At 34.6% G+C, this 22,950-nt stretch overlaps 1 pseudogene; it reads right to left on the bottom strand.

Moving 5' to 3' along the window:
* Nucleotides 1-20,564: 20,564 nt before the first annotated feature.
* Nucleotides 20,565-21,019, bottom strand: LOC144235099 (large ribosomal subunit protein eL32 pseudogene; annotated as a pseudogene).
* Between the last annotated feature and the right edge of the window lie 1,931 nt (nucleotides 21,020-22,950).

The following is a 22,950-nucleotide window of genomic DNA, read 5'->3' as shown; positions in this document are numbered from 1 at the left end:
ATAAGCTGGTAATTTTCAAATCATGTAGCCATTTTTAACTCTAACTTTTATTTAATCTCTCTGTGGCATGTGACCCTAGTAAATATTCCCTTTTAAATTCTCACTTCATAATTTCTAGAACACTAATTCTTTGTCTGACACTATTGCTATTTATTCTCAGTATCTTTGCTGGGTACTCTTCTTTTCTACTTAACCCCTTTATCTTTGTTTTTTGTTTTTTTCCCTGAATGATCTCACCTACCTCCACAGTTCTAAGTGCTACCTACATTTAATTCACTCTCTTGTCTGTATCTCAAAGTCAGGGATTTCCCACTACCTCCAGGTGAGAATTTGAATGTACCACAGAATTCTCATTCTTAATTTAACAGTTTGCCCAAACTTCTCCTTCAGTGCTCCTTATCATGTTACAGAAATCCTTAGAGACTGAATAATTCTGATCTACTTTTTTTCTCATATTCCTTTCTGCAGGATGCCTACATCCTATCAGGACTTTCTCTGTTATCCAGTCCTTTCCATTCCTACAGCAGATGCTTTGAGATTCTATGTTGACAGAGACTTATGATTGGTATCCCAGCTCTATACCTATTAATGCAGTACTTAAGTAATTTATTTAACCTCTTGAAATATGTTTCCTTATCTGTAAAATGAAAATAATAATGATATTAAGTCATAGTGTAAAGTGTTAATTGACATAATAGATGTAAATGCTTTTAGCACTTCCTGACACTAATAATAACCATGTTTATTTTTAAGGAGGTAGAAGAATAGCATAGATCTTTGTAAAATGTAAAAGAAGAGCAAAAAGAAAAAAAAGAGATAAGGAAAGGAAAAAATAGTGTGAGTTAGAACTGGTTATAAACTCAAGGTTTGTAGAATATTTAATTATGTCCCTTCATCATGCTTCTGTGGATGCAGGATTCTTCCCCACCTTCACAGAGGTGTTAGTTTTCATTATGATATTTATGATTTCTTTCCCTCTCTTTGAGGAAACTTTCAAAAATTACTTTTTTTTTGCAGGTAGATTACTGTTAGTAGTATTTTCAAATACTGTTGTAGTAACTTTTAAAACAGTTGCATTTCTACAGATTAGACTAGAAAATGGATTTCTGTCAAACAAATAAGATTTTCACATTGAATTCTAATTTAATTCAGGGATATGTTCCCACCTTGCTGATGACAATGTGCAGTGGAAGATGCCAAGATTGAAGCTTCAGCTATCCTCAGCACAAATTAGGAAGAGTCAGCTATGCAAGCATCAGCTCTACACATAACATTTTCTTTCTTTTTTGGGGGGAATGCAACAGATGTGAACAGCAGGAAACAACTTTTATGTCTCTAGCAGAATTCCATCAATTTAAGCCTTCAGAGACCGCATAACAACTTTGTCATTGATTACCTAATTCCTTTTTGGCATGTATTTGTAATGTGTGTTGCCAAATAATGGGGATATACACGTATATGTTGCACCAAAAAGTTTATTGTATGGAAACTTATATCTTTAAACTCCTCCATTGTAAAGAAATCAATTGAGACACAGGCAAATAAGTATGTATAAAAAAAATTATACTGTCCTAAATACCAGATTTATTTTAATTTCACTTGTGGATAGAAAGACAACTTCTTTATAATTCAATTTTACAGTGCATTTTCATGTTAATTATCCACTGGAAAGAAAATAATGCCAAGAAGTACACAATCTAAACTTGTTCATGTACATTTCAATTTGGCTTAATTTTCCTCTCATTTCAGGCTTTTAATTGAAACTGGTTCATCCTTCCAAAAATATTAACAGGAAGGGCTACAATTAAACTAACAAAATGGTGCTTGAATGCTCTGCAACCTTTAGCAAACACTAGAACATTTTAAGCTACTCTAAAAAAAAGGCTGAATAACTGAATGTTCTGCCCACACATAAGCATATGGGCCTTCCTAGTGTCTCAAATCATAGGAAATTTTTCATTTTACCCCCACAGCTTCAGTTAATGCATGTAATAGAAATGGATATTAGAAATCTATTCTCATTTGTTGTAATATGAATGCAAGCGTAGAAAACAGTAAAAATCTGCAGTGTCTGCACATTTCCTAGCACTCTGGTTTGTGGGAGAGTAGGAATTATTTATGGACATTCCAGAACAGCTCTAATATTTAAAGGGCTACAAGTCTTTCTCAATCAAGAGAAATGTCCTATAGAGATTTCTATGAATTAACCTTGTTAAAAGTAAAGGGAAGAAAGTCTGCTTTTACATGGATTAAAAAGGACTTAGATGTGTGATGTTTTGGCATAAGTCTTTTATTATAAATTTCCTTATATTAATTTGCCATGTGACTTTATTGAAAAGAAATAGAAGTGGTTATCATCTGTAGGAAAGATTAAAGACAAATATATGGTAGCATTCCAGAATCCCTGAAATCTTGTGTTTATGCCTGTAGTTCTAGGTCAACTTGTTCTCCACATACACATAAGTATACAAAAACAGGAAAGTAATGTTTTTAATAAGGTAGCTTAAATTTTTAAAAATATATTGGAGATAGCAGAGTTCATATTCTTCTAATTAAAGAGTATGTTCCCTGGCCTACCAACATAAGAGGTAGTTAAAATGATGTTCTGCCTTTTCCCTAATTATAAACTAGAACAATTTCTATATTCTCATTCCAGTCACCAACGGTGACTCACTTCTCTTTTTTTGTTTTCATACTGCACTCCAGGACTATACAATAGTACCGAAAACAATTCTGCCCAATTGTCTGTGTTCGGAGACAGAGCTGTGTGTTTCTTTTAAAGAAAAACAGTACTGAGTAAGCTGGTGGTACTTTCCATCTTAATTCATAAAGTTGATTATTTATATACCAATATAATTTTCATAGAGAGTAAACTAGAAATCTATGTATAATATTATATTAAAAAATGGCTCTGGTAAGTGAAATGCTTCACGGTACTAGATAGAAACTGTATAGCTGGGAAGGAGCAGAAATCTTGCTAAGGAAACAAATTCTTTTAATCCAGATGATAGAAACCCATGTCGATTGCCAGCATCTTTACAGGTTTCTGAGGAGGCATTTGGGGGTGGGCAGGTATCCACAAAATTAAAATCTCAGTTTTTCATGGCTCTTATATAACTATAAACATCAATCTTCAGGGAAAGTTCCATGATATGGTATTACAATAAAAGGGATACTTCCCAATCATAATATTGTTTTTTTTACCTATATTCACTCTGTATTATATGACATAGTGTTTTTACTTGGTCTACGCAACATAGGTATGAAATACAGATTTAAACTCTTTCGAGATATAATCCAGATATATAACCAAGATATAATTCAGAAAAAAATACTTGAAAGAGCAACAAAAATACAGTCTAAAGCATTTTTGGTACTGTTGCTTACCAGTTTTTTCTTCTTTTCCACAACTCAATCCACAAAATAAATCCTGTGAGAAAATGTAAGATATTCTCTCCAGCTCTTACTGCCTCATATAGTCAGTTAGCCTAAATGGCCCTATCTCAAGTAGGCAGCATGCAGAGATGGTTACTTAAACAGATTTCTGTCTTAGTTTCTGAGGTGATACTATACAAGACATTCTGTCTGATATTCCAGTAAAATATCACTTGAAAAGTGATATAGGCCCAGTCTGTGACCTGAAAATTAGCAATTACCCAGAAAATTAGCAATTACCCATTTTGAAGGCAAGTTACTTATGCACACTCTCTTTTTCCCCATTTGAAACCATGTCCCTATTTAACAAGGACAATGGAAACATCTGGAGATTGCTTCTAGGATAAACCAAATAAATAAATACTACATTATTAGAAAGATATGTGCATTGTAAGTTTGAAACAGAATTACAGAATTATACATATATTTAATGGATAAATAAACATATATTTGAAGAGTGTTTGAAAACATATTTGACATCTGCAGAATTTAAGTAAACACAGATGAACTATTGGAATGTTCGCCTCCAGAATGAACATATATTCGATTTGGTAGCTCACACTACCATTTCAGCCTTAACTTTCTATAGTTCTCTGATTATATATTTTCGAAAATGTAAAGAAATTTTATAAGCAAAGAGTAATAGGCAAAGCCTTAAAATCACCATAATTTGCAGTTAATCTTTTGAGATTAAATAATTTGAGAGGCAAGAACAAGATAATGAAGAACTTTTCCTTCTTTTCATCCTTGCTCTGTTTTGGTAACTACTGTTCCTACTGTGAAGTTGAGTTTAATATAATCATATGTGGCAAGGATGTGACTTGTGCAGACTTCTTTGTGTCTCTCATATAAACAAAACCTGAGATAATAAAAATACTATAAAAATTAAAATATACTCAGGATAGTATAAAATGCTATACAACTAATTATAGTTTGAATAATTGTGAAACTAATAATGGTGGATATTCCTTGAGCTGGAAATCCTTTGAAAGCATGAGTGGACCAAATAGTGATAGAAGAGCTCTTTCTATGAAGAAATTCTAGTAAAGTAAAAGTTCAACTAACAAAGTGTCAAAGAATATCATAGTTGCATCTCTGTAAGAATCAAATACACATCTTTAAGAAAATCTGTACAAGAAAATATTAGCACTGAAGTCATGATTTTCAGGTGATGTCGTCACCCCTTTGACAGAAATTTAGAGGCTGGGCAGATAAAGATATATAGCCTATAAGAAATGATCCTTGCCGGCACCTACATGGCTCAGTTGGTTAAGTGTCTGACTCTTGATTTACGCTCAGATCATGATCTCATGGCTTCTGAAATCCAGCCCTGCATCCAGATCCTCTCTCTTCTTTCTCTCTGCCCACTCACACATTATCTCACAAAATAAATACATAAATAAACATTAAACAAGAGAGAAATGTTCCTTGAATGGCTTTGGCAATTTTCATAGCTCTCTGAAATAGCTGGAAACAGTATCATATAATATACATGGCTACATTAGAGATAATTCAATCACAAAAGGCAAATGCTGGCAAACAGAGAATTTTGGATTAAGAAATTATCATGAGAACTTCATTCTGAAAACATGTATTGAGCTAGAACATGAGATTCTGTTTCAATTTTTGCCAAGTGCTCTGGTCTAAAGTAATCTATGCTATTGTTCCTGTATCTCAGGAGTAGGCTTTGGCCTTGCGTCTGTGACTCACCTGAATACTGGAATCAGTTATTAGAGTAGTTGAGGATGGAGTGGATGACTGATGAGGCAATTTGCCCTCTCTATATCCACAAAAGCTTTCTCGAATCTAACCTTCTATCCTGGGAAGAAAGGAAGCAGAATCTCTGAAATGTGACATTTCCCAAATAGAACAATCTGAGAAACCCAATTACCATCTTACTCACTCATTCTCTCTTTCTACCACTCTCTCTTTCATGGAACTAAAATCAGAGGGTGAGTTATAGTCTCAACACTCTAATTGTATCTTTTTTCTATGAATGTTTGATGAAGCAGATTTCTTCAAATTTCCATCCAGCCCATGCACAAATCAGTTCCATTTGATTTTGAATTATAAAATTCTGTATTGTGCTATACTTTAGAGGCAAATCAAGCAGCAAACCAGAACAGTTTGTGGTCAAAGAGTTTGCAGGATGAATATAATTTGCCCCAAGTGAAACTAGAATGCATATCCATAAGATACTCAGCAGTCTTTCTTTTTAGCTGAGTCCCTGACAAACGCTGATAGTATAGCATGAACACCTTTATTTTCCATGTGACCTGGTCAGACACTTGGTAATTCTAGTAGCTGGCATTTCTTAGGGAAAAAAAAAATCTAACAACTTAACTTTAATTGAGTGCACTGCAAGATAGCCACCAACATGATTTTATTTTTCAAAGATTTCCCAGGATGGGAGAAATGTTCATAGACCTGACAAGCAAAGTGATTGCTTTCCCTCTGGGTAATAAAACTAGCTACATTTCTCTCACTTTGCCTGTAGTTCCTAAATGCAAAAGAAAAGCAATTATCACATGAAATGTATGCCTAAGGTATTCTTCCTGCATTAGTCAGTAGGTATCTATTTCCTTTTCAATTCAATATCTTTGGAAGAAAAGAAAAAAATTCCAGGCTATGTAAGATATGTTCCCCAAATAAAGTATTTGGGAGACTTGGAGGGTTTCTTTTTAATCTGCTTTATTGACTTTAATCTAGACAGAAGTCAGTTTTTCTCTAATTATACAGAGTTTCTCATAAGGCTATTATTTTAAAGAAAAAAAAGGGTTTAGAAACAAGAAAAGTCCTCTCAATTTGTCACCTTCTAACACTTACTCTCTTTCATTTTAGAAGCCTTAACATTAAACAAGCATTTCAGTTAGGTAATTAAGTGATTTGAGATTTATATGAAAAATTATTGTGCTCTTTTTAAAAACTGTGTTTATTACTTAAAGATCTTTTATAGATGTTTTTGCTTGGAGCAGGAAATTTAACTTAGTGTATCACTGTTTCCTAAATAATATTCTAAGTGATAGAAAACAAAGACAAAAGAAAACTGTAACCTAGGTTATGAGCATTCTATACTAAATCTCAGGCTGATAATAAAAAGACCTCAAATACTTTTGGAGAATAGTAATGAGTTTGATTAGACAGTAAAATATTCAGTTTTGACATTGGCAGAACCTCTCAATGTTTCCACTTCTCGCTCATATCTGGAGTGCTACTCTAGGTGGATCTAATCCACATTTTGAATCTTTATCATAAAACCTAAGGCCAGGCAAAACAGAAGTCTCAACAAACATGTGTTCAAGGAATATGTTAAAAAGTTAATTAAATTTTAAAATGTTTGCCCAGTATGTATCCAGATACCTATACACACTCAAATACATTTGCACCTACATCAGGAACTGTGCTAAATAAAGCTAGAGAACCCATCGACATTATCTTAGCTGTCATGGAATTTACATCCTAGGGAGAAGGACAAACTGTAAATTCATTTTTTAAGGACCAAAAAATCACAACTTCTGATATATTCAGTAAAAGCAGTAAATGGGGGTGGCGAGGTGACTAGATACTTTGGTGAAGGGATAAAGGTATGAATGGCAAAATGTAGGATATATGAATAACTGATCGAATGAATGTACTGAGTACTTGGTGAGCATTTAGGTTGTAGGAGAGAGAAGTTTAAGAAAAATAGAGCCTTGGAATTTCACTAAGCAATTTTTACAAATGGGCTATAGCTAAAGTCAATTAAATTTGTAACAGTTTAACAGACATTCTTAGAAGTGTATTTTAAGGTTGCCAGTGGGAATCCGGAGGTCAAAAGGTCAGAACAGATACATGATTATTTTCCAGTGTAGACTCAGCACACTCTCAGAATCATATTTATAAACTCCTGAGGTCCTAAGGAAATTTAGGGGAGCTTCTAATAATCATCTTAAGAATTACAAAAGAATTTGTACTGTGGGTGTTTGATAATGAATGTGAATTGTTTAAACAGCAAACTGATTATAAGATTGCCTCATCATAACAATAATTGGGAACAACAGCTTCATACCAAAGCAATGAGTGAATTTGAAAGCCAAATATATGCCATGCATTTTATACATAAAATTGTTTTTACTCATACAAATACTGAAAAAGAGGTGTTCTTTACCTACATTTTAAAGAGCACAGAATTGGTAGTATTTATTATTAGTTATTATTATTATTATTATTCAAAAGCATACCCCCCACATACACACATACTAATATACTAAAATGCCTCCAAAAGTAAAAATTACCCACTGAAGTAAAAGAAGTGAAATTTGCCCTGATGTTTCTCCACCAAAGGAAACATTTCTAAGGTTTTGATGTGTTATTCAATGTTTTTCTCTAGACCTCTAAAATTTGTTTCCTATATATTTGTAAATGAAGTCAGATATATGCATAGTTACATATACATCCATATATTTTTCCAAAGATTTTTAACATAATGGAAACCAACTGCATTTCTCAATGCTTTTTAAAGCTAAAAACTTTTCATGTACATATTTCAGATTATTAGGTCTATAAAGAATTTGTTTTGACTGAGACAGTACATTCCATGTGTGTATCACAGTTTACTCAACCATTTTCCTACTGAAGTCAAATGAGGCAGGTTCCAATTTTTATTACAAACAAGACTGCAACAAATGCTGCAATGAATATATTTTTCCTAATTCTTTTTTCATTCTCTTCTTTTGGTAGACCAGCTTCTTAGGACTGCTGGATCATAAAATCTGAGAAATTTCTACAGATAAAAATTGTATTTTAATTTATGGTTCCAGGGGAGCCTGGCTAGCTCCGTCAGTTAAATGCCCAACTCTTGATTTCAGCTCAGGTCATGATCTCACAGTTCATGAGACGGGGCCCTGCATCAGGCTCTGTGCTGAGCATAGGGCCTGCTTGGGGTCCTCTCTTTGTCTTTCCCTCTTTCTCTCTCAAAATAACTAAGCATTGTAAAAATAAATAAATAAATTATTATTCTAACACATACTCCTATCCGAACTAAATTGGAGTATTTATTTCTATTTCTCCCTACTTTAAAAAAGAGGGATCAATAAACTTTTCTTTTTAATTTTGCCAAGTTGTTAGAAAAACAAAAGTTATAATTCATTATTGTTTTTAGTTAGTTTTTAGAGAGACAATTTATATTGTCTAAAGTCAATAGTCCGGTATTGAGCTGCATAGTTCAATAGTACACAGGTCAGTGTTCTATGCATGAATATTGAAAATAAGGCATTAGATTTGCCCTGAAGAGATGATTTTTGACAGGTATTTCAGCAAAAGACAGTGTGAATATCAAACAGCAGTGAACAATGAAAATAGCACCAGTTTATTTTACCTTTGATTATCTCAGAGTCTTTTGGTGATCCTACCCTTACTTCTTTTGAAGAGGGTTAAGGCTAGGTCTTAAAACATCAATCTCTGTGGATAAAACTTATTACCCCACTCACAGCAAATACATTAACTTTTTACCCTTCAGATGTTTACAGTTTAATGATGAGTCTCATAAGTAAAACAAATAACATTTTAAAAATTTAAAGCAACGTGGATGGCACTGTATGCCATGCACATAGAAGAAGTAAAGTAGAAGAAAGCTGGGTGAGTTGCAAAGTCCTAAATTGACAATGTTTTTATTTTTAAATCACAGAAAGTACTTTCAGATCTTCATGATCATCCCTGTTATCACAGATAAGATTATAGGAAGTAAGAAAATTGTACAATCATCAGCAAGTAAGCTAAACTCATTGTGGCTAGTAAATTAGGAAAGATAAGAAAGCAAAGTTTACCTCACAAATAGAAACTGATAAAAGAAAGCCAGGGCTTCCCTCAATATTGTCCTCAACAAAGAGTACAAAAGTAAAGCATTAAAGACTTGAGCAGCTTGCATTAAAGACATGAGCGGGTACAGCTGTGCTTACCATGCACTCTCTGTTGCTGTTCTCCTGACAGAGTTTGACCTTAAGAACCACCTTTTACAGATAATAACAATGATGTATACACACTTAAAAGTCTGAGAAAAATGTATGAGTTTAACAGAAATAGTTTGTATTTTCAAAAAATTAAGGTTATTTCCAAATACAATGCTATCAAATAGAGGTCATAGGCAAAATGTATATACCCTTGTAAAATATACCTCTATACCCAAGCTGCATAGTTGATGGGGGGGAGGGGTAGAAGCACTCAAAAGCCTACACATGTGCAACATTTCCAGATAGGGACATAAACATACCTAAATACAAACCTTAGTTTTAGCTGTTGAATCTCTCAGAACATTAATCTCAACTATATATTCACAAATCAGTCATGTTTATATATGAACGAATTTATTTAGCTCTATTTCAAAACTGAAGTCTTGCTGCTGCTAATCAGAACTTGACTTTATGCTCTGGTCACACAAGTGAAAAAAATCCCCCTTCTGGTGTTTTAAATTCTTGTGCCTGATTATCTGATTTGGTAACCACCAAATAACCAAGTCTCTTCCTGGGATGGTGTATTTGTTCTCTGAACAGGGCCACTTCAAGGATTGGAGTCTTGCATCTGAAACTGGGTTCTATGGCCAGAACTTCTTAATGATCCAAATCTTTTAAATTATTTAAGGATCTGTGAGTATCCCTTACCATGAGATTCATAATGACCACTTGATTACTCATCACCAATGACCAAGGTAAGGAGTGAGATCATATGGACTTTTGACTATTTTAAATGTAGGAAATTTAACTAAAGATTACTTTATTCCTTAAACTCATATTCTTACATCATCAATACAAACTTTCCCTTTTTTTTAAATATATGGAGTAGATTGTTGTATAAAACTTAAAAGCGGATATAACAGATGAATGATTCATTTCAGCTTTCCAAAGCAAAGGCATTTCAACCAATCAGAGCTGTTATAGAAAATGATGACGCTCCTCCAGACAGATCTGCCACCTGTTCTCCATAGAGACCATGAAGCCAGGGACCCATATAAGTGAAACAGATAGCCAGCTCTAGGAAGGAAGGCCAATAATTCCTCATTGTAACCTTCACCTGCCCTTGGTATATGATGTCAGGAAAAGGTTCTCATACTTTACTCATGCATTACCCATCTACAGAACCCCAAAGACACTTTTTTCCAGAAAGACACAAGTTCAAATGTCAAGCTGACAGTGCAGCAATATAAACTTTGTAGTTTGGTTCTAAGCCAGCACAATCTTGAACAGTAAGGCAGAGAAGCTGGTGGGTGCAGGAAAGGAATGCCTGAGCTGGCATTCACAGGTGATTAGCCAGAAAACTAGGTAAGGCCCATATAGTGCGATGCAAGCTTATGTTAGCACTGCCATGAACTTCACAGCACTCTCTTTCCAACAACAGCAGGAGTGTGCTTCAAAAAATTAAGAGACTGAATGGAAAGAACATATTCCAAACTTGCATAATACAAAGCACATAAAACACTAAGTGCCTATGTAGACTGTAAATGCTTCCTTAGAATGAGAGCAATTCCACTTTCTCCAAAGTACTTCATTTCAAATGGCTAGTGTAGGCACATTCTTTATCCTCAGTACTACTTCATTTATTGTACGCAGTCTAACAACTGTCAGATATTTTAGAAATAGTGCTAATATGGGCAAACACTAGAAAATCTTTAAAGCTTAACAAGAGGAAAACTTTATAGACTGTGAAAAAATCCTATTGCATTCATATCTTTATTTTTCCCTTGGTGATTTTTATGTTAGAATGACTGCTGTGATTTTAATACTAACACAATCTGTTCACCCAGACCTAGGAGAGAGAGTGATTAGAGTTTTAAAATCATATACAAGATTCTTTATTAAAAGGGTTTAAGATTGTCAGAAAATCTTAAGTTGTAACTATTTCACTCCAAAGGTTTGTTTTCTAAGTATCTTTTTACTTAAATGCAGTTGATTGAGGATACATACATGTAATTAATTGCCTTTGCAATTAATGCAAATATGTAACTTATTGCTTTTGCATGTCACCTTTCCTGACTTTTGGCAATAACTAGACGCAAAGGTTAAGTTTTTCTCAACTTCACAAATGTTCCCTCAGAAAATTTCTATACGATGATAAGAAGCTGGATAGGAGAAAAATGATCACACAGGTCTTGTTTTGTTTTGTTTTAAATTATCTACTAAACATTTCAGAGTGAGAACATTCCCAAAAAAGGATACTGCTAAAGGATAAATTTCTTGATTAAAAAGATAAATTTAGAATATAATCATTAATCACTGAGTCATTTAAAATCTCATAAGTCTCTGCATGTATACACACATATACCCAAAGGATATCTTTGAGCACTCGTGATGCCTAGTGGTGCTAGAAGAAGAGGAAAGTGGTGAACAGATGTAAAACTTGACTGTCTTCCAGGAACATATATTCTAATAAATTTAGGAATAGCCCAGCCCTTAACAAATATATACTCTAGTTAAAGTGTTGATGCAAATGAACAAAATTACACAACAAATGACAGTTTAGTGTAGTGCAGTGGAAAGCATATGTGCTGTAGAAATTCAAGTTTTGGTCAGTCTGTGAGAGGAGGCTTCGTGGAGAAGGTGAAACTAGACTGGACTTGAAGAATGTCTAAGATGTGGAAGGGCTAATGTGAATAAAAAGATGCTTTCTTCACAGTGGGTAGTAAGTGGTAAAAGTACATAACCCCAAACATAGAAACAGGTATGACGGAATTGCAATGGCATAACTGGAAGATGGGCTAGGGAAGCTAGGGGGGAAAAAAAGCCTGTATCAGTTTATTATAATGTTCCATTGCATGCAACAGAGACCTGACTGCAGTGGCTTACCCAAAGAACTGATTATTTCTCCTGGAAAACAAAGAACCTGGAAGTGGACAGCACAGGGATGGCATGGCAGCTTTACAGCACTATTAGATCCCAGATATTTTTCTTTTTCTGTTCTGCCAGTCTTACTATCTTCAGCATCCTGGTTACAGCACAGTTCCTGCATTGCGAGCTGAGTATCTGTGCTCCAGGCAGATGAAGGGCAAAAAGAAACCTACCACTCTGGAAAGCTTCCGGTAAACTCACCTCTTTTTATTCAACATCATGTCACATGGTCACTTCCGTGTACAAGGGATCTGGGAAATCCTGTTCTATTTTATTTTCAACTGGCCACAGTGGTATACTTACATATCAGAGAAGAAGGAATGTGTATTTGGAAAAGCAACATGCAGTATCTGCTTAAGATAGGTCCAAACATTTCAAAGAAAAAATAAGAGGCAAATCTGATAGGTAAGAATGAACTATTCTAAGTTCCTTACCTAGGCAATTTGGCAGAGGACCACAGCTTCATTAAACTGAGTTTAGCAGCAACATGGAGAAAAGAGAAGCAGCCATGGAAGGAGGAAGGGGAATGACCGAGGACAATGCTACAGTCTCACAGAGAATATAATGAGAGCCTGTGTTTGGATACTGATAGTAGAAATGGGAACTAGAGGAGCCATCTACATATCTGAACAGGTATCATTTTACACAGGTGTTGAAGGACAGGGCATATGAAACGCCTTTAAACTTTTTCAGCCTTTAAAAATTTTAATAAGCACTTGCTGGCGAGGATGTGGAGAAACGGGCACCCTCCTCCACTGTTGGTGGGANAAAAAAAAAATTTAATAAGCACTTGTAAGACCAATTTCCTGATTTGAAAACTAAAACACAGGAAAGGCCAGTGATGAGTTCCATGTTACAAAGCATCGGTGACACAACCTGGACCAAACTTATTTTCTAATTCTCTGTCCGGTACTATGCCAATTTTACATGTCATTCCCATGACATATTTTGTTATATATATTTTACACAGATATATACATTTTAACAATAATTTATATCTTACATAGTAAGTCCTTTGGAGTTGCATGAAAATTAGAAATCTAGAGCGTCTAGTAGATTTTAGATTATTTTTATTACTATTTCTTATATCATATTAAAAATAGTTATAGTGTGCTTCTGCTACTATATTACAAGAATATTGCTGAAGATTATATTTCTAGCCTGCAGAAATAAGAACTAAATGAGACAAGATGCATAGGTTTCCTGTAAATGATTAGAAAGTGAAGAGAATTAGCCTGTGCTGATACAGATTTAGAATGATTTATTTGCATATTTATCATAGAAAAGTTGAAATCAGGAAAGAAATTATTATAGAGGGGTTATTTTAAAAATCCTGACGTTGGTTCTTTGATAAAAAGCCATTCACTTTAATGGTATTTATTTTACCAAGTTTTACCTGTATTCACCTGCCCTATTGTGTCTCCCCATCTTTAAAACTCTTATGGTGTAGGGGCGCCCGGGTGGCTTAGTCGGTTAAGTGTCTGACTTTCGCTCAGGTCATGATCTCGCGGTTCGTGGGTTCGAGCCCCACGTCGGGCTCTGTGCTGACTGCCAGCTCAGAGCCTGGAGCCTGTTTCAGTCTGTGACTCCCTCTCTCTCTCTGACCCTCCCCTGCTCACACTGTCTCTCTCTCTCTCTACTAGAAATAAATAAAACATTAAAAAAAATTAAAACTCTTATGGTGTAATCAACAAAAAACACATCATTCATTTATGCAGTCCACAAATATTTCTAGACTGTCTACTACATGACAAACACCAGAGAGACGAGTTCAAGAAAAAGAGACAAGGCCCCTGCTCTTATGGCCCCTAGAGTGTGGCGGGAGATTAGATGCTAGCCACACAAAGAAAAAGAACATTCCAAACTGTGATAAATTCCATAAATATAAACCACAGGTTTCTACGAACAATCTTAAAGGTGAGACTTTGGGGGACAGAAGAACAGAGAGAGATTTACTCATAAACACTTCTGTTCTTGAGACAGGTATTTACATATTTTTTTCTTTTTTCTACCTAGTGTGCACATCTGGTCTTTTCTACTTCATACTCTAGGATTTAATATTACAAAACTTATACATTGATATGAACATCTTAGACTTCTAGCTAAAGCAGTCTTTCTAAGTATGTAGTTCATTCAACAGACTGTGTATAGATTGCAGCTTATGGAACTTAGAGATAGAAGACAAGTAGAAGTAGAGGATATTTTTTAAGCTTATACTGGAAAAAATTATCCTGGAATTGATATAGCATTTGGGTCACAATTTAAAATTTTCCAGAGCATAAACTCTGAAAAGCATAATTTCTCCACCTGTTCATCAATGGTGACTATCATTTTTATAAAACGATGTCTTTTTTTTTTTAAGATTCTAATTTTACGTGGCTTTGGAGAAATAAACAAGAGGTAAAACACAAGCCATAAAAATGATTTTAGAGCAGGAAAATTGGTCTTTTGAGTAACGATAAGACTGAAGAAACTGAAATAATTTAGCTTGCAAGAGAGAAAAATTTGGTGGTAATTTATTAATAGTTTTCAAATGTGTAAAGGATTAGTAAGGAGGAGATGGTAACCAGATGTTCTTGATCTCTAAAGTGGAAAGAAACGATTAAATCAGTTTAAAGTGTAGCCAGAGAGATCAAGGATAGATATAGCTCTCAGAAAATAAGGGAAGATAAGCACAAGGCAGACCACCAAAGGAAATTATGCAGTTTCTGACATCTGCCACATACTGTTTAGATACAGATCTGTTGGAGGGTCCCTCCTGCCTTATATATCTCTCATTATTTGCATACAACATTGGAAACAAGATTTCTTGGGAGGAGATTAATTAGAGACCAAACTAGTAGTAAGACTTAAGGAGTCAGAAGAGGAAAAAAAGCAACATATTTCAAAACAATAATAATGATTTCATATATGCCCTCAAGACACAAAATAGGAGCTGAATGCAAAATTAGCTGAGTTCATGTCTTAAAAATTTATTTACTGTAGTATTCAAGATTATTTGGAGGCTAACTCCTTTCCAAGCTGTTATAGAAGAAATCTGATTAATGAACTCTGGATATCTAAGCAATTCTTCACCAGATCTTGGATCCTGACAACTAATAACATATGGCCTCGAAGTTGAGCCTTTTCGAAACAAACTTGATAACACAAAACTAGCTTATTTCTCATTCCTTTATAGGTTGGGTGTTGAGAACTGAAGTAAATGGAGCCTAATAGGATCATGAACAATTCAGGCACAACAAATGGAGATTATATACCATTTCTGAAGCTTCATGTTAATGGTAATAATAGCAATTATAATAATATGTTATACACAAGGTAATGTGATACATATATATTTTATTTTATTTAAACTTCACAATAACCGTAAGAGTTGAGTACTTCTATTACCTCTATCTTACAGATAAATAAGCTGACTTAGATAAAAAGGTAATTTGCCCAAGGTCACATATTCAGTAAATAAGTCTCTGAATTGAGCACAGGTCTTTTGGATCTCTGAGTACAAATTCTCAACTGCTATGAAATGCATTTACCAAAATCCAATAAAGTCTATACTCCTGTTATGGGAGATACTTTCCAGACAAATTCTTTCTGTCATCTGGGTGCTAGAGATGACTATTTCTTGAAGAAATGGAAGTGAAGTAACATTATAATTTATAATGATCTATTTACACTATAGTTTAACATGTGTCCTAAATTAAATTTTGTAAAATTCAATTATTTAATTGATAGGATTATTACTTTCCACCTGCCAACCTTTGAAAAGCCTTATGGAAATTGATTGAGATGAAGGTTTTAATTACTTTAATGCAGAACACAAGAGAGACATAGCTGAACCACAAGAGTGCCAAATAATTTTTAAAACATACGAGGTAAGCAAAAGGAACTAGGTATCTTACAAATGGATTAAAGACTAATACATAAAACTCCACTGTATTTAGAATTAAAAAATTTTCTCCTTGACTCAATATTGTCTCCATTATCTTCCCCACAGTCATTCTTCACTATTATCCCTACCCTTAATCAAGCCTTTAAAAAGTTATCTAGGGATGCCTGGGTGGTTCAGTCAGTTAAGTGTCCAACTTTGTCTCACATCATGATCTTGTGGTTCGTGAGTTTGAGCCCCGCATCAGGCGCTCTCTCTCTCTCTCTCTCTCTCTCTCAGGTTCCATCTCTCTCTCTCTCTGCTTTCCCTCTGCTCATGTGCTCTCTCTCTCAAAAATAACATTACAGAAATTTTTAAAATGTGTAAAATATTTTTCATAAAACTAATCTCCTTACTTCCTATATCTCTACTGCTTAGTTACATTTATATACCATTATTAAATTAGTTTTCTTGAAACAGGACTATAATCACACTCCACTGTTCAAAATTTCTTGGTGGTATCCTACTGCCACAATAAAATATTATTTTAATTGTCATCACTATCGATATCAGCTTTTTTTTTTCTTTTTCTTTTTTTACTCAGCACTTTCTATGTGCCAAGACTATGGTAAACACTTTGCACATTCTCTCTCACTTTATCCTCACAAAAATTTGAAACCTATATGTCACATCATGATCTCATAGACAAGAAGATGAGGCTTAGAGAGGTTTCCTTTTTCTTTATTTTTAAAAATTTTTTAATTTATTTCTGAGAAAGAGAGAGAGAGAGCGCACGTAGAAGAGGGTCAGAGAGAGAGGGAGATACAGAATCTGAAACAGGCTCCAGGCTCTGAGCTGTTAGCTCAGAGCCCCACATGGGGCTCGAACCCACGAACAGTGAGATCATGACTGAAGTCAGATGCTTAACTGACTGAGCCACCCAGGAGCCCCCTAGAGATGTTTCTGAAGCTGATCCAAACCCAGGAGACAGAACTTGGGTTCAAACAAGCTTTTGCTCTGCTCCTACAAGAATAAACTTCAAGCTCTTTCTTCTTGCATCTATAATCTTAAACAATGTGTCCCAGTTTCCTGGATTTCATACAACTCTTCTTCAAGCATTAACACATCTTGAGTTCAGTTCTTCTCAAGAGGGAGTCCATGTCCCTCCAACTGAAAAGTACTGGACATTTCTCTGAACAATAATACCACTATGTGCATATTTTTTGTCATTATTTTCCATAGTTGTTTCATTACCTAGCTTATCATCTCTTTTAGAAAGTAAAATATTTTGTTTTTAAAAATATTTTATTTTTAAGCAATGTGGGGCTTGAGTTCACAACCCTGAGGTCAAAAATCTTATGCTCTATCTACTGAGCCAGCCAAGTGCACCGAAAAGAACAAAACATTTTATAACAGCAAGATCAGTGTCTGATTCAAATATGCATGCTTTACAGAGACTAGCACTGTGACTTGCTAAAATAATTGTTAGTTGCTTCTGAATCAACAAATGAAGTAGATTTAAATTATTTTCAGGAATTTAGTTAGGCCTTAGAAAAAACAGTGTAACAAGTGAACAATGTAAGATAGTTAACAAGAACTTAAGTGGAATTTTCTACTCTAAGAATCTTTACAAACAGGATAGATTTTTTTTATCTTCTCTGACAATTTCCAAGTGGTTCCAGAAGAATGAGGATGGGATATAAAACCAACTAAAAGTATTTTCCAATTATTTAACTTTATAAATGAATGAAGAAGTTTCGGTCCACTGGAATTAACTAAGCAGAAAATTTAGAAGAAATATGCTACTAAGGACACATCTGTACATTTTTGTGTTTCTGTTTTGTTTTGTTTTCATTTTGTTTTTGAGTGATGTAAGCACCTCAATAGATTTAGAGAAATTTGACTATAGTTTATTCACTCACTTAAATCTTCAAGGATAAGTTTGACATTCCATAAAAATTTTACATCCATATTTGAGTTTGGAAAGAAAGGATGGGAAGAAAACTGCTCATGTCATTTTATCACTTTCCCCTTTCTGCTCAAGGCAAAAACATAACCATATGAAATATAGGGCACAGGAAATAGACTATGTTAATATAGGTTGTAAAAGTCTAACATCATTTGCAATGCAGGCTGAGGCTATAAGGAAGGCAGGAGTTATTTCACTGAAACTATTTAACCTATAGACTCTTTCCCTCTTTCTTTGAGTAGAGATATGGCTGAGAGTGTAGTGCTGAATGATGATGAAGTAATACTGAATGCGAACCTCTGCTCAGTTCCCAGTATGAAAACATGCCTCAGCCACAAGTAATAAAGTAAATACAGAAGCTGCAAAAATCTATCACTAGAGGAAAACAATAATTTAAATGAGTGATAAAAAAGGCATTTCATCTATGCATGATAAGAAACCGCTCAACAAAACAAATTACACACCACACCAGAATAGCTCAATGCCTCCAAAACTGCAAACAGCTTATAATGAGAGAGAAGAGAAAACCACAGAGACTCAGAAATGAAATGAGAGTGTCCCTCATATAAAGAATGCAAATGTTCTGTTCCTGAAAACCCCACCTAGAGTATTCTACTCTGTTGCAAGCATTGTATGCAAGGAATACATGGCCATTAGTGACAAATATTCTGGATGGCATTTTGGATGAGAAAACAGTACAATTTAGGAGGCATAATTTGCCACAAACCAATATGCCTGGAAAATATCACCTACATATCACCAGTAACTCCCAGTTACTGTTTCTTTTAGGTAAAGTTCAAATATGTACAAAATACAGCAAGTCCTTTACTATCTAGAATAATATTTATTATTGATAACCATGGCTTTATGCAGATGTTTTATGTCTGAAATATTATAAAAGCAGTTTCCACTAGAGAAACTGAAAAACATAAATACTTTGAGATTTTCTATGCTACGCTTTAAGCCCATTCCTATCCACAGATAAAGCTCAGATTTCATGAACTTCTCTGACATTAACTATAATAATGTGTTTTTATTGTTTGCTTTCTGTTACTTTTTTGTTCTACATATTTATAGAAGAAGTCTCACAATCTCAGATTCTAAAAGGAGAAAAGCTTAGAAATTGGAACGTTCTAAGTGATCACATATTTAAATAAATGCTCAGGGATAATGAAGAATCTAGAGTATGTAATGAGATGGAGGTGCATTAGACAGTAAGATCTAGGCTTAGGTGGTAATCCATATGCATAGAGCAAATCACATGGGTAGTTGCAGAGCATGAGAAATGATGGACAACTGAGAAATAAGACTGAGGATTTTTTTAAAATTTTTATTCATTTATTTTGGAGAGAGAGAGAGAGAGACAGCATGAGCAGAGGAGGCTCAGAGAGAGAGGGAGATATAGAATCTGAAGCAGGCTCCAGGCTCTGAGCTAGATGTCAGCACAGAGCCCGACATGGGGCTTGAAGCCACGAACCGTGAGATCATGACCTGAGCCAAAGTTGGATGCTTAACCGACTAAGCCACCCAGGTGGCCCAAGACTGAGGATTTTTATTGTTCATTAACATGGGAAAACTTTGGTGAGAAATACTGCTGAGAAAAAATTAGGTGATTTGAAAGTCATGTCAATTTGTATTTTTTTGACCACCACCTCCCCATTTCTGCCTTCCCCCAAACCCTGGAAATCACTGTTCTACTCTCTGCTTCTATGGTTTGACCATTTTAGATTCCACATATAAGTGAGATCATACAATTATCAGTCTCTCTGTGTCTGGCTTATTTTACTTACCATAATGTCCTCCAGGTCCATTCATGTGTTGTAAATGGCAGAGTTGTCTTTCCTTTTCTTTTTTTTTCTTTTTTTTCTTGTTTTTTTTTTTGGAGAGTGTGTGAGAAAGAGAGCATGCAAGCATAAGTGGGGGAGGGGCAGAGTAAGAAGGAGAGGGAGAGAGAGAGAATCTTAAGCAGGTTCCATGCCCAGTGCAGAGCCTGATGCAGGGCTGGATGTGGGGCTCAACAGACATGGGGCTTGATCTCACCACTGTGAGATCATGGCTTGAGCTGAAATCAAGAGTCAGATGCTTAACTGACAAGTCACCTATGTGCCCCTAGAATTTTCTTCTTTTTAAAGGCTGAATAATATTCCCTCATATATATATACCACATTTTCTTTATCTATTCATCCATGATGGAAACTTAGGTTTTCATATCATGGCTATTGTGAATAATGTTACTATGGACATGGGAATGCAGATATCTCATCAGGATCCCAATTTCATTTTCTTAGGATATATATCCAGGAATGAGATTGGTGATCATATGGTAGTCTTCCTTTTAATTTCTGAAAAAATAACCCAAACAAACCTGTATAGTATTTCTCTTTTTTTGTAGTTTTATGGTTTTATTAACACAAATATGATGTGCACATAAACCGTCTGTCTATTCATTTTCTTTGCTGCGCAGCCTGGAATTGGGATTCATGACTCTGATGGCCAGCTGGGCTGCTCTTTCCACAATGGCTTTATGGTTCTTGGAGGAGACATTGTGAGCAATCTCTGCACAGTAAGATTTGTTGCACATCAGTAGCACTTCAAGCTCCTTGACGTTGTTGACTAGGAATTTCTGGAAGCCAATGGGCGGCATGTGCTTTGTTTTCTTGTTGCTCCTGTAACCAATGCTGGGCATCAAGATCTGGCCCTTGAGCCTTCTGTGCACCCTGTTGTCAATGCCTCTGCGTTTCTGCCTGCTGTGCTGAATTTTGACATATCAGTCTGACTGGTGCTGGATGAACTTCTTGGTCCTCTTTTTAATGATCTTGAGCTTCACCAGAGGTCTGAGGGCAGCCATGATGCCGAGTAACAGATGGCTGCCACCTCCGCAGGCAGCACCGAGGAAGAGAGCAGAAGGTGGCTTCCAAGGGCTCTATAGTATTTCTCATAATGGAAATACCAACTGACATTTTCATCAACAATATACCAGGGTCCCCTTTGCTCCACATCCTCTCCAACACTTGTATCCTTTTGTTTTTTTATGCCCATCTTAACAAGTGTGAAGTGATAACTCATTTAGCCTTGACTTGCATTTTGATTATTGATGTTGAGCATAAATACACACTTGTTAACTATTTGTACGTTTTCTTTGAGAAATGTCTATTTAGGTCTCTAGCCCAATTTTTTATCAGGTTGTTTTTCTGTTTCATTGAATTATAGTAATTCTTTACATATTTTAGATATAGATTCCTTGGCATATATATGGTTTTCAAAAATTCTCTTCCTTTTTAGAGAATGCTTATTTATTTTGTTGATTACTTCCTTTGTTGTGCAGAAGGGTTTTAGTTTGATATAGTCCCACTTTTTTTTTCTTCTGTTACCTGTGCTTTTATTGCCATCCAAAAATCATTGCTGAAATCAATTTCAAGGACCTTTTTCCCTAAGTTTTCTCCTAGAAATTTTATGGTTTCAGATCTTACATTTAAGTCTTTAATCCAATTTGATTTTTGTGTATGGCAAAAGAAATGTCTCAAATTTCATTTGCAAGTAGATATACAATTTTTCCAAACTTATTTATTGAAGAACTTATCCTTTCCCCTTTTTGTATTTTTGGAGCCCTTGTTAAAAAAATTAATTAACTGAACATATCTTGGTATATTTCTGGACTTTCTATTCTGTTCCATTTATCTATGTGTCACCTTTTATGCCAATACCAGACTGTTTTCATTACTATAGCTTTGCAATACAATTTGAAATCAGGAAATGTAATGTTTCCAGCAGTTTTTCTTGCTCAGGATTGCTTTGTCTATTGAGGGTCATTTGTGGTTCCACATGAATTTTAGGATAACTCTTTCTCTTAATCTCAGAAAAAATGTCATTGGGATTTTGATAGGGATTACTTTGAATCTGTAAATTACTTTGGGTAGTATGGACATTTTAACAATATTATTTCTTCCAATCCATCAACATGGGGTACCTTCTAATTACTTTTGTCTTCTTCAATTTCTTTCATGATACTTTTATAATTTTTAGTGTACAGCCTAAAGTTACATTTCCTTGGTTAAATGGATTAACTATGTAGTCTATTTTTGATATGATTGTGATTGAAAGTGTTTTCTTATCTTTTTTGGATAGTTCATTTTTAGTATGTAAAACTGCATCTGGTTTTTGTATGTTGATGTATCCTGTAACTTTATTGAATTAATTTATCAGTGTAATTTTTTTAGTAGAATATTTAGGATTTTCTATATAGGGCCATGTCAACTACAAGAAGAGACAATTTTATCCCTCCCCTTTTGATTTGGAGCATTTCAGTTATGCAAATAAATAAGTCTGAAGATCTACTATGTAACATACAGCCTATAGCTAATAATAGTATTGTACCCTTAAAATTTTCGAACAGGGTAGACTTTATGTTAACTGTTTTGCAAAGAAAAAATTAATGCTAATAGGGGCAATAGAAAGCTTCGGGAGTTGATGGATATGTCAGTGGATTTGACGGTGGTGAGGACTTAATGGGTGTGTGCTTATCATCAAATATATTGAGTTATATACACTAAATATGTTCATCCTTTTAAATTTCAAAAAATATATAAAAATAAAAATTACTAGAAAGTAGAGAGAAAGAAAGAGATAAAGAAAGAGTTGTGTCAGAAGTAAAAGTAAAACTAACTAAAAAAGAATTAGGGAGGGAGAATTTAAAAGTCACATGGGTCAAAGAAAGGAAACGAGTGCTAAAGAAGCTTTGGAAATTAGAAGACAATTTAACAGGTCTTAGAATCACAAAACCAATTATGTTATAGAATAAAAGATTATTTAATTTTCCTTAGCAATAT

This window comes from Crocuta crocuta, unplaced genomic scaffold (assembly GCF_008692635.1).
Source record: "Crocuta crocuta isolate KB4526 unplaced genomic scaffold, BGI_CrCroc_1.0 scaffold403, whole genome shotgun sequence".
Taxonomy (NCBI): Eukaryota; Metazoa; Chordata; class Mammalia; order Carnivora; family Hyaenidae; genus Crocuta; species Crocuta crocuta.
This window is presented reverse-complemented; position numbering and strand designations above follow the sequence as displayed.